This window comes from Phocoena sinus, chromosome 15, assembly GCF_008692025.1.
Source record: "Phocoena sinus isolate mPhoSin1 chromosome 15, mPhoSin1.pri, whole genome shotgun sequence".
Taxonomy (NCBI): domain Eukaryota; kingdom Metazoa; phylum Chordata; class Mammalia; order Artiodactyla; family Phocoenidae; genus Phocoena; species Phocoena sinus.
Window position 1 is genome coordinate 10,281,467 of NC_045777.1, and position 13,339 is coordinate 10,294,805.

At 49.4% G+C, this 13,339-nt stretch overlaps 1 protein-coding gene across 4 annotated transcripts in view; it reads left to right on the forward strand.

Annotated features, from left to right (window-relative positions):
- NFATC2 (nuclear factor of activated T cells 2) overlaps window positions 1-13,339 on the forward strand; it is a 144,727-nt gene that overhangs the window by 35,936 nt on the left and 95,452 nt on the right. The window lies entirely within an intron of this gene.

Consider the following 13,339-nt stretch of genomic DNA (forward strand, 5'->3'; position numbering starts at 1 on the left):
TGTGGACCTTAAAAATGCATCACGTTGTGATTTTCCAAATAGGAAGTGAGGCTGAGTTGACCTTCTTAGCATCATTTATTTAACCAAATTGACCTCTCCCCTTGAAACTTAGGTTTCTGTTAAAGGAATCCCATCTTCCTAATTTGACGTTTATTATAAAACTGTAAATACTGATCTAATGAATACAATTTTTGGAACCTGCCTCAAGTAAATGTTTGTTAAGCCTTGGCTTTACCTGACTCCGGGCGTAATGATGTAAAATAATCCATCAGCATCCACTGGCTGTATCCCCCGCCTATGCCTGTATCCTTTCTCTCTCCATCAGAAAATGATGCATTGAAGATAAAAGCAGTGGATGGTATCAGCAAGGGCAGGATGCCATGGTTACAAAGTAGCAAGAAGAGTGTGGAGTAGGATTGAGTGGTTTTCTGCTTATCTCTTATTTATTCAACAAATACTGATTGTGCTTCCACCACATGCCAGGCCCTGTGCTGGGTGCTCCCCACTCAGTTTGGTCCACGGGCTAGCAGCACAGACCTCCCCTGGGGGCTTGTTCAAAATGCAGAATCCCAGGCTTCACAGTCTGCCAAGTCAGAATCTGCCTTTTACAAGATGCCTTGGTGATTTGTGTGCATATTGGAGTCTGGAGCACATTATTCTAGGACAGAGGTCAACAAACTATGCCATCCAAGTCCGGCCCGCCACCTGCCTTTCTAAATAAAGTTTTATTGGAACAAAGCCACGCCATTTATTTACATATTGTCGGTGGCTGCCTTTGTGCTACGTTGGCAGAGTTGAGTCCTTGCGACAGACACTATGTGGCCTGCAAAGCCTAAAATGTTTACTGTCTTGTCCATTATGGGAAACGTTTTCTGACTGGAGACGGAGATAGAATAGTGAACAGAACAGACAAAATCCCATGTTCTCACGGAGATGGTGTTCCGGTGGAGGGAGATATACAACAGACCAGTAAAACCTAGTGTTGCTGAAGAGCCATAAGAAGAAAAATAAGGCAGGATGGGAGGATGGAAGATGATTGTGAGGTGGTGAGGATGCTATTTAGGGAAGAACTTTCTGAAGAGATGACATTTAACCAGAATTTTGAGTGCAGTGAGAGAGTAAGCTGTGTCACTGTCTTGAGGGAAAGTGCCATAGGAGAGGGAATAGCTAATGCAAAGGCACTGAGGCGGGAGCTTTCCTGGTGTCCATTTTGGACATCGGTTCAGAGTGGGTTCTGATTAGGAGTTAGGTATTGACAGTGAAGATGTTTTTTTTTTCTCACATGACCTTTGCTGTGGCATTTCAGTGCCTTTTATATGACCACGGAATGTAGACAGAGGTCCTCAACTCGCAGCCCAGGGAAGTCTTCTGTGTGTCACTGGGTACAGTTGCACAGACAGTGCACTGCACAAAAGCACTGCATCTCATGAGGGCACCATTCACATTTGTATATTTATCAAGACAGTGTTCTGACACATGCCTTCTAAGGGTGTGGAGGAAGAGGTGTCTTCTCCTAATTTGTACAAAAATGCCAGGCATCTTAGCAGTGGCCCTGGTAGTATAATTCTTAAAAAGAGAAAAAATCTGAGTGTGAATGTCTTCAGGTTAGGGACATTCGTCTGTCTTTACACTTGTTGCTCAGTTCATTTACATTACCTGGCCCTTTAGGCCATTTGAATTTAACTCTTGATGGCAAGAAAGGCATTTCTGCTAGTCTAAAAGACATCCCTACTCAATTATTTTCTTTCTTGCAGATGGGGTTTTTGTTGTTTTCTCCTTCCTACCCTCTAACCAACCAGACTGGCTGGGACAGCGTGGGGAGCCTTGTCAGCTTCCACCTCTGCCTTGGCCTGGCTGTGCAACCTCAGCCCACACACTTCTTCTCTCTGAGTTGTAGGAGCCTCAGCTCCAAAACAAGGGTGCTCCGTGAGCTCCTCCCACCACTAAACTTACACGATTCTGTGACTCAGATTAATAGGTATCACCTGAGTAGAAGTGCCTGCGTTTAGTTCTGTTCACTTTGAGGTGGGAGTTCCAGCTTCTCTTCACCTTGGCCTGCCTTCACTGGCATTATTTCCTACCTCCAGGGTTGACTCATTCATGGACTTGAAGCTGGCTTGTTTAGAGTTTGGGGATGATTGAGCTAGGAGACTTAGAAATCATCTAGCTGAATGACTGGTGTGTCAGATTCATGCCATCTTACTGAGCGCTTCGGTTACCATTTTATTGAGGGCTTCAGTTACTGTTTTACTGAGGGCCAGACTTTTTGCTAAGCCAGTGTCTCATTCAGTCTCACGCTGAGGACTTGAGGTAGGTACCGTCATCACTGGTTTGCATTTATCAGATGGAGGCTCAGAGAGATGATGTGAATTGTAAAGATTACACAGTGACTGAATTGGCTGAGCCCCCACTCAGACTGTTAAAAGCAGAGGTTAGGAATGTATTTTTTATCAAGCGTGTACAACATGCCAGACATTAAGTACCAGCTTGCATTACCCATGGTTACCCTGTGAATTGGGTCCTGTTATAATGAGAAAACGGAGCCCCCAAGAGATGTGTGGCTTGCCCAGGGTAAGGCTTATGCAGGCAGTAAGTGGAACCATTTCAGATTTCTGATCTTTTTCTCCTTCTCACGCACTTCTCTTTGCTTTGTGAACTTTTATGTGCATCCTGTTTACCTGTTGGCCTCTGTTACAGGTCTGTGTATCTGTGCCAGGGAGGGTGATGCTGATACTTTGGTGGCCCCTGGCTAAACCATATCTTACCATCTTCCCTCTGCTTCCTGGAGCTGAGCTGTCATCTTCCCTTGTCTGAGGAGACAGCTATAGCTTCCTAACTGGTTTCCCTAGCTCCACTTGTGCCCCTTGCCCAGTCTGCTCCCCACACAGCAGCCAGAGGATCTGTTTGAGATGTGAATGGGTCCACAGCACTCCCTTGTTCTGATTCCTCCTGTGTCTCCCCTCTCACCCGGTACACACAGACTCCTTAGCATGGACTGCGAGGCCCTGCGTCATCTGGTCCCTGCCTGCCTCCCTGCTCGTCCTCACTCACTCCACTTTCACGCTACTGGCCTCTCACTGTTCTTCAAACTCTCCACGCAGGCTCCTGCCTCAGGGCCTTTGCACTTGCTATTCACATTCCCAGATATCCACACAGCGCTCTTCTCTGCTTCACTCAAGTCTCTCTTTAATTGTCACTGTGAGGAAGCGTTCCCTGATTCTTCTATCAAAATAGCTACCCCTTCCTCTGCCATCCCCTCCCATGTTACTTACGGTGTTTTCTTTCATAGCCCGATATATTCTTCCTTCCTCCCCTCCTTCCATCCCTCCCTCCCACTTATACCCCCATCAGCCCTCCGTTACTGCTCCATCCCAGTCCCAAGCACAGTGCCTGTCGCTTAGAGGCACTTGATCCGCGCATGAACGTTGGCTGAGTGTCACCGCTGTTCCTTGCAGGTGTTAGTGAGCCCCGGTTTGCCTTGGCCCCTTGGATGAACAGTGCCCAGGGAGCTGGGGTGACGGGTGTGCTGACACGGGCGGCCCCTCGGTGGCTTTCCTGTGCTAAAGGAAATGAAGGAAGGAAGTACAACAATTAAGAAGGACCAATTCAGGGCGCTGGGACATGCCCAGGCTTCCGCGGCCCCTCGTCTCTTCGCCCAACGTGACTCGGCCTTGCCTGCGGCAAACAGCAGTCGTGACTTGATGGAATGGGCACAAGTTAGTTTTATAATGATTAAGAAGAAGAAAAAAAAACCCTTATTTTTCACTTTCCTTTTTTAATCAAGAAGTATGCCGTGGGTGTTTCCTTGTGGTTTTCAGTCAAAGAGAGGATTGTTGTTGAGCTCCGAGTTCCCCTGGGGGCTGCAGCTTTGCGTGTGTCTAACTTTAACTTTGAACTCATGCTTTTAGGGCTGCGCTGGGATCGGGGGTCCTGGGGTCCTGCTCTGAACAAGGCAACAGGCTTGTTTATTGTGTCCCAAGTGCCCTGTCCACACAGGCCGCCTCCCAGATCTCACCCCATCTTCTTCCTGTTCCGATATACCCTCCACAGCCCGTCCTGCCCCTGGAGCAACGGGGAGGAGGGCCAAGTGGGTGGAAGGAGCTGCAAGAACTGGGCTCGGAGTGGATGCCCAATGGCGGGGGGAGGGGGGCGTCCGAACGTGGGCTCCTGTGCAGGGGTTAAAGGTGGTTTCGTGCTCAGCCGGGCATCTCTACCAAGGGCTGGTTGCATAGGAACAGGCTCACCCCAAGTTCAGACGGTGTCCCCAGAGCAGCTGCAAGTGTGTATCTAGAGACCCCATGTACTCTTGTTCTTTCTTCTACGCCCATGTGCCCTGCTCCCACGCATTCTTTTCTCGTGTGTTTATTTTTTGGTGGATGTGTTATGTTTCTTGACAGGGGAGCAGAAGAATTGGCTCCTTGACTTTGAATCCCTGGTTGGGGATGAGGTTAGGGGGGCCCGTTGCTGCCCTCTTCTTGGGCCGAGGCACAACCTTGGAAAGTGCATCTCCAGGTGGCAGGCGGACTTTGGGAGGCTGTGACCCGCTGGGGACGTGGGTGCGAGTCCTGCCTTGTGGTCAGACCTGCGTCCCCTGCCTTGTGGTCAGACCTGCGTCCCCTGTCAGGGCCAGGATGGGAGTGACGTTTTTCAATGGGAAGCTTTGCGTCACCTCTTGCGCCCATCTGCCACCCCCCGGCTGAGCTGCTGAGAACAAGGTCCACCTGGATGCAGTGCACCTGGATGGCACCCTAACACCCGCCCCCAGAGCCTTTCAGGGGTATCTAGGAGGTCAGGTTGGGCAGCAACCCTTCTTCAGTCAGCAAATATTTACCATGTGTCAGCTGTGCACCCAGGATGGAGAGAGAAATCTATCAGTCCCTGCCTCCGGGGAGCGCTCAGTCTACTGGGATAGGGAGAACCAGACATGGGAATAATTGAAGTCACGAGGGAGGCAGTTGAACAAAGAGGTTAATAGGAGGCGGTAATGGAGTCAGATGGCCTGGGTTAGAATCCTGACTCTGCCACTTACTGGCTTGGCTGTGTGACATTGGGCAAGTTACTTAACCTCTCTGTGGCTATAAAGTAGGATGATGATGGTACTTGAAAAAGAGATGACGACTGTAAAGCATTAAGCAGAGTGCCTGGTAAAATGAGTCCCATAAATGTTAGTTTTTGTTTGTTTGTTTGTTTGTTTGTTTAACTGAGATAAGGGTAACATCTATGAGGGATGTGATAGAGGGAGGGGATGGTGAAGGTCTAGGTTCAGCAGATCACTCTGCCTCAGAGAATCTGGGGCAGCTTCTGGGAGGAGGTGACGTTTGATTGGGGTGTTGAGAGATGTGAAGGAAGAATGTTCCAGGCTCCAGGAACAGCCTGGTAAGCATGCAGAGCTGACAGCACACTGTGTAAGAGCTCGAGGCCTGAGTCTGTCCACAGATGGTTTTAGCAGCTCAGGGCTTCAAACAACAGTTGACATTAGTTACCAGCATTTACAGATTAGGAGATTTCTCATAAAAAGTGGGACTTCTGGCTGATGTTAATAATCAGAAGATCTGGCAACACTGGGCCCACATCCTGCATGGTAATAGTGGTCAGGAGCTGGGGGCTGCCCTCCCTTTACACCAGGGCTGTAATCCCAGATTCCCCCCAGTTCTAACCAGGCCCAGTTTGCTCATTCAAGTCCTTACCTGGTCCCTCTGGGCACCTTGTTGGTGATCCTGGACAGGGATTTGTTACCTGTTTTGGGAAATGTTTGGAGAAATGAACCCAGGTCTCACTGACTTTAATGTCTAAACATTTACCCAAAGTAATTTTTCTTAAATATAGAAGTGAGACTTTGAATAACAAAGGTGACCTTCCCTTTCCCACATTACTGTCCTTCATTTCAGTAGAAGGAGGTAGGTGGGGGTCTGTTCTTTTGTTTGTTTTTTGCACGAATCAATATTTTATTCCTTTTATTGCCACGTAAAGTTCCGTTGTATTGACGTATCAAAGTTTGTTTAAGGGGGTCTGTTCTGATCCACAGATTTTTCACAGGGAAAAAGGAGGGATAATTGAGACCTGAATTAAATCCCTCTTCAGGTGACACGCTGGGGCGTCGACCTGGCCAGCCGGGGTTGATTTGAGCTGCTACACCTGGGAGTGGGATGGGTGTGTTTGTCGTGGGCTTCGAGCTCAGAAAGGAAGGGAACTGAACCCCACGGATTGAGAACAGGGAGGCAGTTTGCTTCCCTCGGCCCCTCAAAATTCCACACTTGCTAAACAAATGAGTGCTGCAGATTTTATCTGCATTCTGCGAGTCAGCAGAGGAAATCCCAGCTCAGAACTGGATGAGGCTGAACCCCAGACAGGATACATATGGTACTGACACAGCACTCGCTTCATCTTGGACATTTAAGATGGAATTTGTCTCTCCGCTCCCCTGAAATGATGGAGAAGCCGCATTTTCTTTGAGCTGAGTATTAGGGTCACGCTCACATCCCCGTCAGAAAGGAGGCTTTGGGGTGGCTGGGATTCTAGCCCCACAGAGTTGGGTGGAGGCTTACTTTGCCCACCTGGAGGTCAGCTCTGACAACCCCAGTGACTGTCGGGTGGCTGGGTGTCCATTTAGGCCCCAGGCTGGCCTCCTTTCCAAGTGTGGGTGACTCGCAGGCAGCGGGCACACCCGTTTGCTGTCACGTTCGGTACGGTAAGTGGCCGTCCTCTCCGTCACCATCTCTCTCCGTTAACAGAGGACTTCAGAGTTTGGGTGGCCACCCAGGCCTCTCTAATCCTTAAGGAGTTAGAGTGAGCGTTTCCTTCTTACAACAAACTTCATTTCCCTTTCCTTCCAAAAGTCCTTCTTGGCAAACTGGGGCTTCTCGACCTCTCACCTCCCTGCCGTGGGAGGTGAGAATCTCTCCCTCGCTGTGAGGTGACTGGGGCAGTGGTGCCTCACTGCTGCCAGCCGGGTTCCAGCCCCTCACACCCCACAGGTCCCGAGTCTCAGGACTCGGATGGAGCCGTGTTCAACTCTTGGCCGGGGTAGGCTGCCGACGGAACGAACAGAGATCTGAAAATGGTAGCAAAGGAAAGGGCTTTGGGGCATGAAATAACAAACCTCTTAAGAGTGAAGTGTAAGAGAATCACTGATGTGTGCTGTGTTTCCACTCGAAAATAAAAGGATGATTTTTTTTTTTTTTTTTTTTTTGTGGTACGCGGGCCTCTCACTGTTGTGGCCTCTCCCGTTGCGGAGCACAGGCTCCGGACACACAGGCTCAGCGGCCATGGCTCACGGGCCCAGCCGCTCCGCGGCATGTGGGATCTTCCCGGACCGGGGCACGAACCCGTGTCCCCTGCATCGGCAGGTGGACTCTCAACCACTGCGCCACCAGGGAAGCCCCAAAAGGATGATTTTTAAACAAAGAGGAAATAGGAGGAGCAGGTGTAGCAGAAAAGCAACGGGCTGGGGAAGCCTCTGAACTTGCTTTTCGTTCCCAGTTGTAACCCTTCCGAGCTGGTCACCTTAGGCAGCTCACTTAGCCTCTCTGAGCTATCGTCTGGAGGTGCAGTGCCTGGTTCCGGGCTTGGCGTGGGCAGCAGCGTGGGCCCTGCCCTTCTTCTCTCTTCTAAGGAGGACTAATGAACCAAATTAATGAATGATGACACTGAGCTACCTTAGAGGAAGGTTTGAAATTAATGATGACGATGGTGCTGGTGATGATGGTAACTCTGACATTTATTGAGCACTTACTATGTGCCTGGTGCCGTTCTAAGCTCTTTACATGTATTATTTAATCCTCATGGCAGTGAGGACACACGAGGCGCGTACTTGTTATTATCCCCCTTGTACAGACGGGGGCCAGTGTTCTGACGAATCTTAGATCTGAGACACAGTTGGGGCCTGAGAAAGCTGGTGGTCAGCGCGCCACCATGTCCCGGGCCAGACTCTTCGCTTGGTGTTTCTGCCCATCCCAGTGGGAGAGCATCATGCCCGGGGCCCTGGTGCTGACACTGGCACAGACGAGGGAACCGTGTGTGGACCGAGCTGGACTCTGTCCTGCCTCTGCTCCCTGGCCTCTCGGGGGATCAGCACAGCTGGATCTTTCTGGGGCGCTTGGCCAGGGGGCTGTTTCTGCAGAGCTGCCTCAGGTGGAGGAGCTGGCTTGTGTCCAGAGCCTGGCAGATGAGAATCACAGAAGGGGAGGGTCTCTCCCCGATCGAGGATAGTAGATTCACCATGTCCATCTGGGGCCATTCACCCTGTGAATGGGAAGGTGAGCAGAATGGCCTGTAAGACCAGAACGATTTCTCTGGTACATCATTGATTTCACATCATGCAGTTGTGACATGATGCCACCAAACCTCATTCCATGTCCACAACAGCCCCTTGAAAATCAAATGAAGATGATGGATAACGTTTATTGAGCACTTACTATGTGCTGTCACTGTTTTAAGAGTTGCGTATGTAATAACTCATTTCCTTCTCATGAGCCTATGACATAGGTAGGCGCTGTTTCCATTTTACACACGTAGAAGCATTTTTGGAGGGTCTGAGTGCTTGTCCGAGGTCGCCAGCCAGTGAGTTCAACAGCTGAGGCTTGAGCTTGGGTCTGCCAGCCCCCAGCCGCACCCCCCACCCCCCCCAAGTCCACACCCCTGGCCTCTACTGCTTTGACATCTCTTCTTCTGGTTTCCTGATGACAAAACCAGGGCCCAGGGGCTTGGGTGACTTTGCAAATGTCACGTGGTAACCAGAGGCCCAGGCTTGCAGGTCAGTATCCTGTCCTCTTGGAGATGCGGGCCCCAAGCTGAGGACGCCAGCACCAATGCGGCAATTCCGTGTGCGTGCGGACACGGCAGTGACCGGGGGACGCAGGGCGACATGAAAGGAACATGCTTGGCCTTGACAGGGGCCCAGCCCCGGCGCTCACTGGAGGCAGTTGAAAGGAAAGCTCCCGATAAAGAGACGCTTTATCACGCCCCTTGACAGGCTGCGCTTCCTCCCTGCCGCTACGTGAGCCTTAAACCTCTAACAAGCCCCTGGCGTGGAGCTCCGCCGCCTCCAGCTCCCACCGCGGGCTCCGGCGGCGGGGGAGGCCATTAGCAGTGGGGGTGGGCCCGGGGGTGGGTGGGTGCCAACCCTTTGAAACCATCCAGGGGGGGCTCACGCCGCCCTTATCTTGGCCTGTTGGTGTTTCCGGACCGGAAAAGGGAAGCGCAAAGAGGAAAGGCTTTCTCCTGCGACTTTTGTATTTGGCTCACAGAAAGTGAGGCCGGGCCGGGGTTTTGTTGTTTGTTTTCCCACTTTTCAGCGCGAGGCTGACGGATGATTCTTGGCGTTGCCGACGCCCGGTTCTCTGGGGGTGGCACGCCACACGCCCGGCCACACTCACGCACACCTGCTCCCGGCAGCAGTGCAGTCTCCCCTGTGGCTTTTGGACAAGCCCGGACTGTGCCAGGTCCGAGCAGGGTCCTCTGGCCACCCTCCCCGCCCCCCGGGTTAGCCCCACGGAGCTCTGGCGAGAGCGTGACCCTGCCAGGGTGTGGAGGGTTGCGCATTCATTCACCCCCGGGCCCCGCAGCCAGCGGCCTTGTCTAGACAGGAAGATGTGTGTGATTGGATTGAAAGACAGGGCTCTAGCTCCTGGTGGGGTGAGAAGGAGCCTGGAGCACCCGGACTGGGGATACGGCCGCCCCAGAGGAGCCCGGGCTGGTGTAGCAGGGGCGCGTCGGGGGCGTGGGGGGGGGGGGGCGGGGGACTGGAGGAGGGGCGGCAGGGAGATGAGGGGAGGCCGAGTGGAGAGGGACCCAGACTGCAGAGACATCCTTACGCTTTTCACGGAGCGTCGGCTGGGGGCAAGTGTGTGTACACTCTCCATCAGTGGGAGAAGAGAGAGAAATGGACAGACGGATACATGAGCGGATGTGCACGAGAACAGTGTACCCAGGGGTGTGGCCCTGCCAGTTTGTACCGGCTCGTGGGAACCGATTGTTAAATTTTCAGGAGTTCTACATTTTCCTATCATCTACGCCCCTGAGGTTATTTACATCCATTGTCTCCGTACAGGGAAAATAGTCCGTACGGTCCGCCATTGTACATCTCTTTCCAAATCCGGTGACATTGCATTGGTAGACTGGAGTCAGCTATGGTGGGAGTATTTACACCACGGAAATTGGCAAACATTACAAATTGAGCTTTTTCCCGTGGAGAACTGGTTGTTAAACACTTAGCCCACCCCGGAGACCCTGCAGTTACACACACAGAACAAGGAAGACAAACAGGCAAGCAGCTGCCTGGAAGATTGTCACTTTTGGTTTCAGGAAAATGCATCGAAGTTTTATACATTGGTGGATTTTCTTTTTCCACTTCCTTCTCTGCACAAAGGACCCCTCTGCTAGCACGCGGGCAGGGCAGTGGTACTTTTTCTTCTTGTAGAGCTTCTCGGCTCCTTGAGCAAAAGGTTTCCTGAGCCTCTCCTGTGTCTGGGCGCCGACCCAGGTAGTTTTTTAACAAGTCCCTTGATGATCGCCTGGCTCCCAACCCTGGCTCTGCTCTTCCCCTAGCACTGTCTGTGACAGACTTATGTGTCAGTCAGTGTTCTTCAAACTGGGGTTTCCTGGGGTTCCCTGGTCAATGAATTCTGTGGTACTTAGCATTTTAAAAAACATTTATAATTATTTTCTTGGCACCGGTATTTTATTTGTATTTATTTATATTTATATTTATTTATTTATTTTTGCTGTACGCGGGCCTCTCACTGTTGTGGCCTCTCCCGTTGCGGAGCACAGGCTCCGGACGCGCAGGCTCAGCAGCCATGGCTCACGGGCCCAGCTGCTCCGCGGCATCTTCCCAGACTGGGGCACGAACCCACGTCCCCTGCATCGGTAGGTGGACTCTCAACCACTGCGCCACCAGGGAAGCCCTTTATTGTGTATTTATGTGCACCTTTGATTGCTGACTGATGATCCTGGGTTCCTATTTGAGGTAGTGACAAAGTTTATTTTATTTATTTATATTCTTTAAAATTTTAATTATGGAAGATTTCACACATACATAAAATTAGAGAGAACGGTGCAGTGAACCCGCTATATACCCATCACTCAACAACTATCAACATTTTGCCGGCATTGTTTATGGAAGATTTTTGAAGAGGGTTATTATTTATCCAAATATTTCTAGTAGCTTTAACTTGAATTTATTGATTTTTTAAACTTTTAAAATTGAGATATAGTTGATGTACAATATTGTATAAGTTACAGGTGTACAACATAGTGATTCACAATTTTTAAAGTTTATACTCCACTTACAGTTATTATAAAATATTGGCTATATTCCCTGTGTTGTACAATAAATATATCCTTGTAGCTTATTTATTTTATACACAATAGCTTGTATAACTATTTATGGTATACGTATAGTATACATTATATAAATATTTGTATTTATATATTTTGCAAAAAATGTAAAATTTATTTTAAAATAAGTTTTTGTAAGTAGAAATACAAGTTGCCTTTTAAAGAGAAAGTTTCAGTAACTAATGGTTCAGTAAAAGCTCAGGAACATGGCTAGAGAATGATCGAGGTTTGGGGACATTGTGTGGCCGCTTGTGGGTGTGCTGTCTCCCCCATTCTGAGTCAACAGGAGCAGAATATCATACCGGGGTCAGGAGAATGGGCCCTGGAGCCCGACCTGCCTGCTTGGAACCCTGACTTCTCCCTTCCTGGCTGTGTGACTTTGAACAAATTGCCTAACCTCTCTGTGCCTCAATTTCCTCTTAAATAAAGTAATAGTATCTGCCTCAGAAGGTTGCCATGAGGATTGAATGAGTTGATAGATATTGGCACTTAGAACAATGCCCAATATTTAGCAAGCAATAATGCTCAATACATTATTAGCTGCTACTGTCGTTACTGTTATTATTATGATTAATTATAGCATCCCCCTTTTATACAGATTTTCCCTAGTGTGGCTTTTTTTTTTGTGAATAGAGAGTGCTCAACAAATATTTGTTGACTTGAATTTTAAATTTTTAGAAAGCTGCCAGGCCTGGCACCTTTCAACCAGGAAAAAGCAATTCGGAAACCAGACAGAAAGTAAGCAGCAATTTTATTTCTAGCGAGCACCGTCGTCACCCCTGCATGTGTCAGACAGCCTTTCTAGACACTCATTCCAATTATGCATAAGAGGGAGAGCAGACTGACTTGGGAGTCGTTGCCTGAAATGGTTCTGAGCAGTTGGATCTTTGACTCTTTGTGTATGGCAGTTCCTTTCAGATTCACATTCAGTGCTGGCTCTTAAGAGAAATCATTCTTTATGAAGCCTTTTGTAAAGCAGACTTGTGAACCAGTACATCTACTCTTTGAATCTTGAGTCTTTTTTTTTTATTTTCAATTGAAGCTCACCTAAGCATGGTCATCTTATTCCCATTGAGATGCAGTAGAGGGGACATGAACGTATGGAGGAAATGATGGGTTGGGTGATGGGATGATGGGTCTTTCAGTTAGACTTAGTTGCATCTATCAGAAACCCGAAATAACAGTTGCTTTAAACACTCAAAAGCTTATTTTCTTATGGAGAGAGTCTAGAGATGGGTCATCTGAAGTACTATGAAGTTATCAGGAATCCAGGCCCCTCCTCTCTTCCTGTCCCGCTCAGGGTCACCTAATAGTCCAAAATGATTGCTGGAGCCACGGCCATCACATCCATATTCCAAGCAAGAAAGAAGACAGGGCAAAAGGGGCCCACTCCCCACCTGGGTTAGCTTCCTCTCAGGAACCTTTCTGCAAGTCCTCTCCACACTTTTGCCTACATCTCGTTGACTCAAACCTGGTAACGTGGCTATATTCATCTGCAAGGGGCTAGGAAGTGTGGCGCTCAGCTGGACTCGTTGCCACCTAAGATAACTGGGATCCTGTTACTAAGGAAGGGAAAATGGGCAACAGAGAGCAAGTGGTCTCTACCACAACAGGTAACCTTGAAGAAAGGTACTGTAACAGTTCTAACGTTTTGAGAGCTGTGGTCCTTCATTTATTACCTGATTTTCCATGGTCTGTGGTCTAGAGAGGTGAATATTAAACTTGAAGATGTAGCAGCGTTTTAGGAGAGGTCCATGGAACATGCCAGCTGATGAGAGGGCAAGAAAGGTCTCCTATGAGGGATGGTCCCTGGGGACCTTTGGGATTCTCTTTTGAGGGCATGTCTGTACCCAAAAGTCAAAAACCTCCAGCCTTCCCTCCTGCTAGTCTGGTCTGTCTCAGTGCTGCGTTTCCAGCACCTAGAACTCTGCGTGGCACATCATAGGCACTTTCTCTGTAGTCAGTAAAAGGGTAAGTGAATCTGAGCCTTGGTTTCCTTATC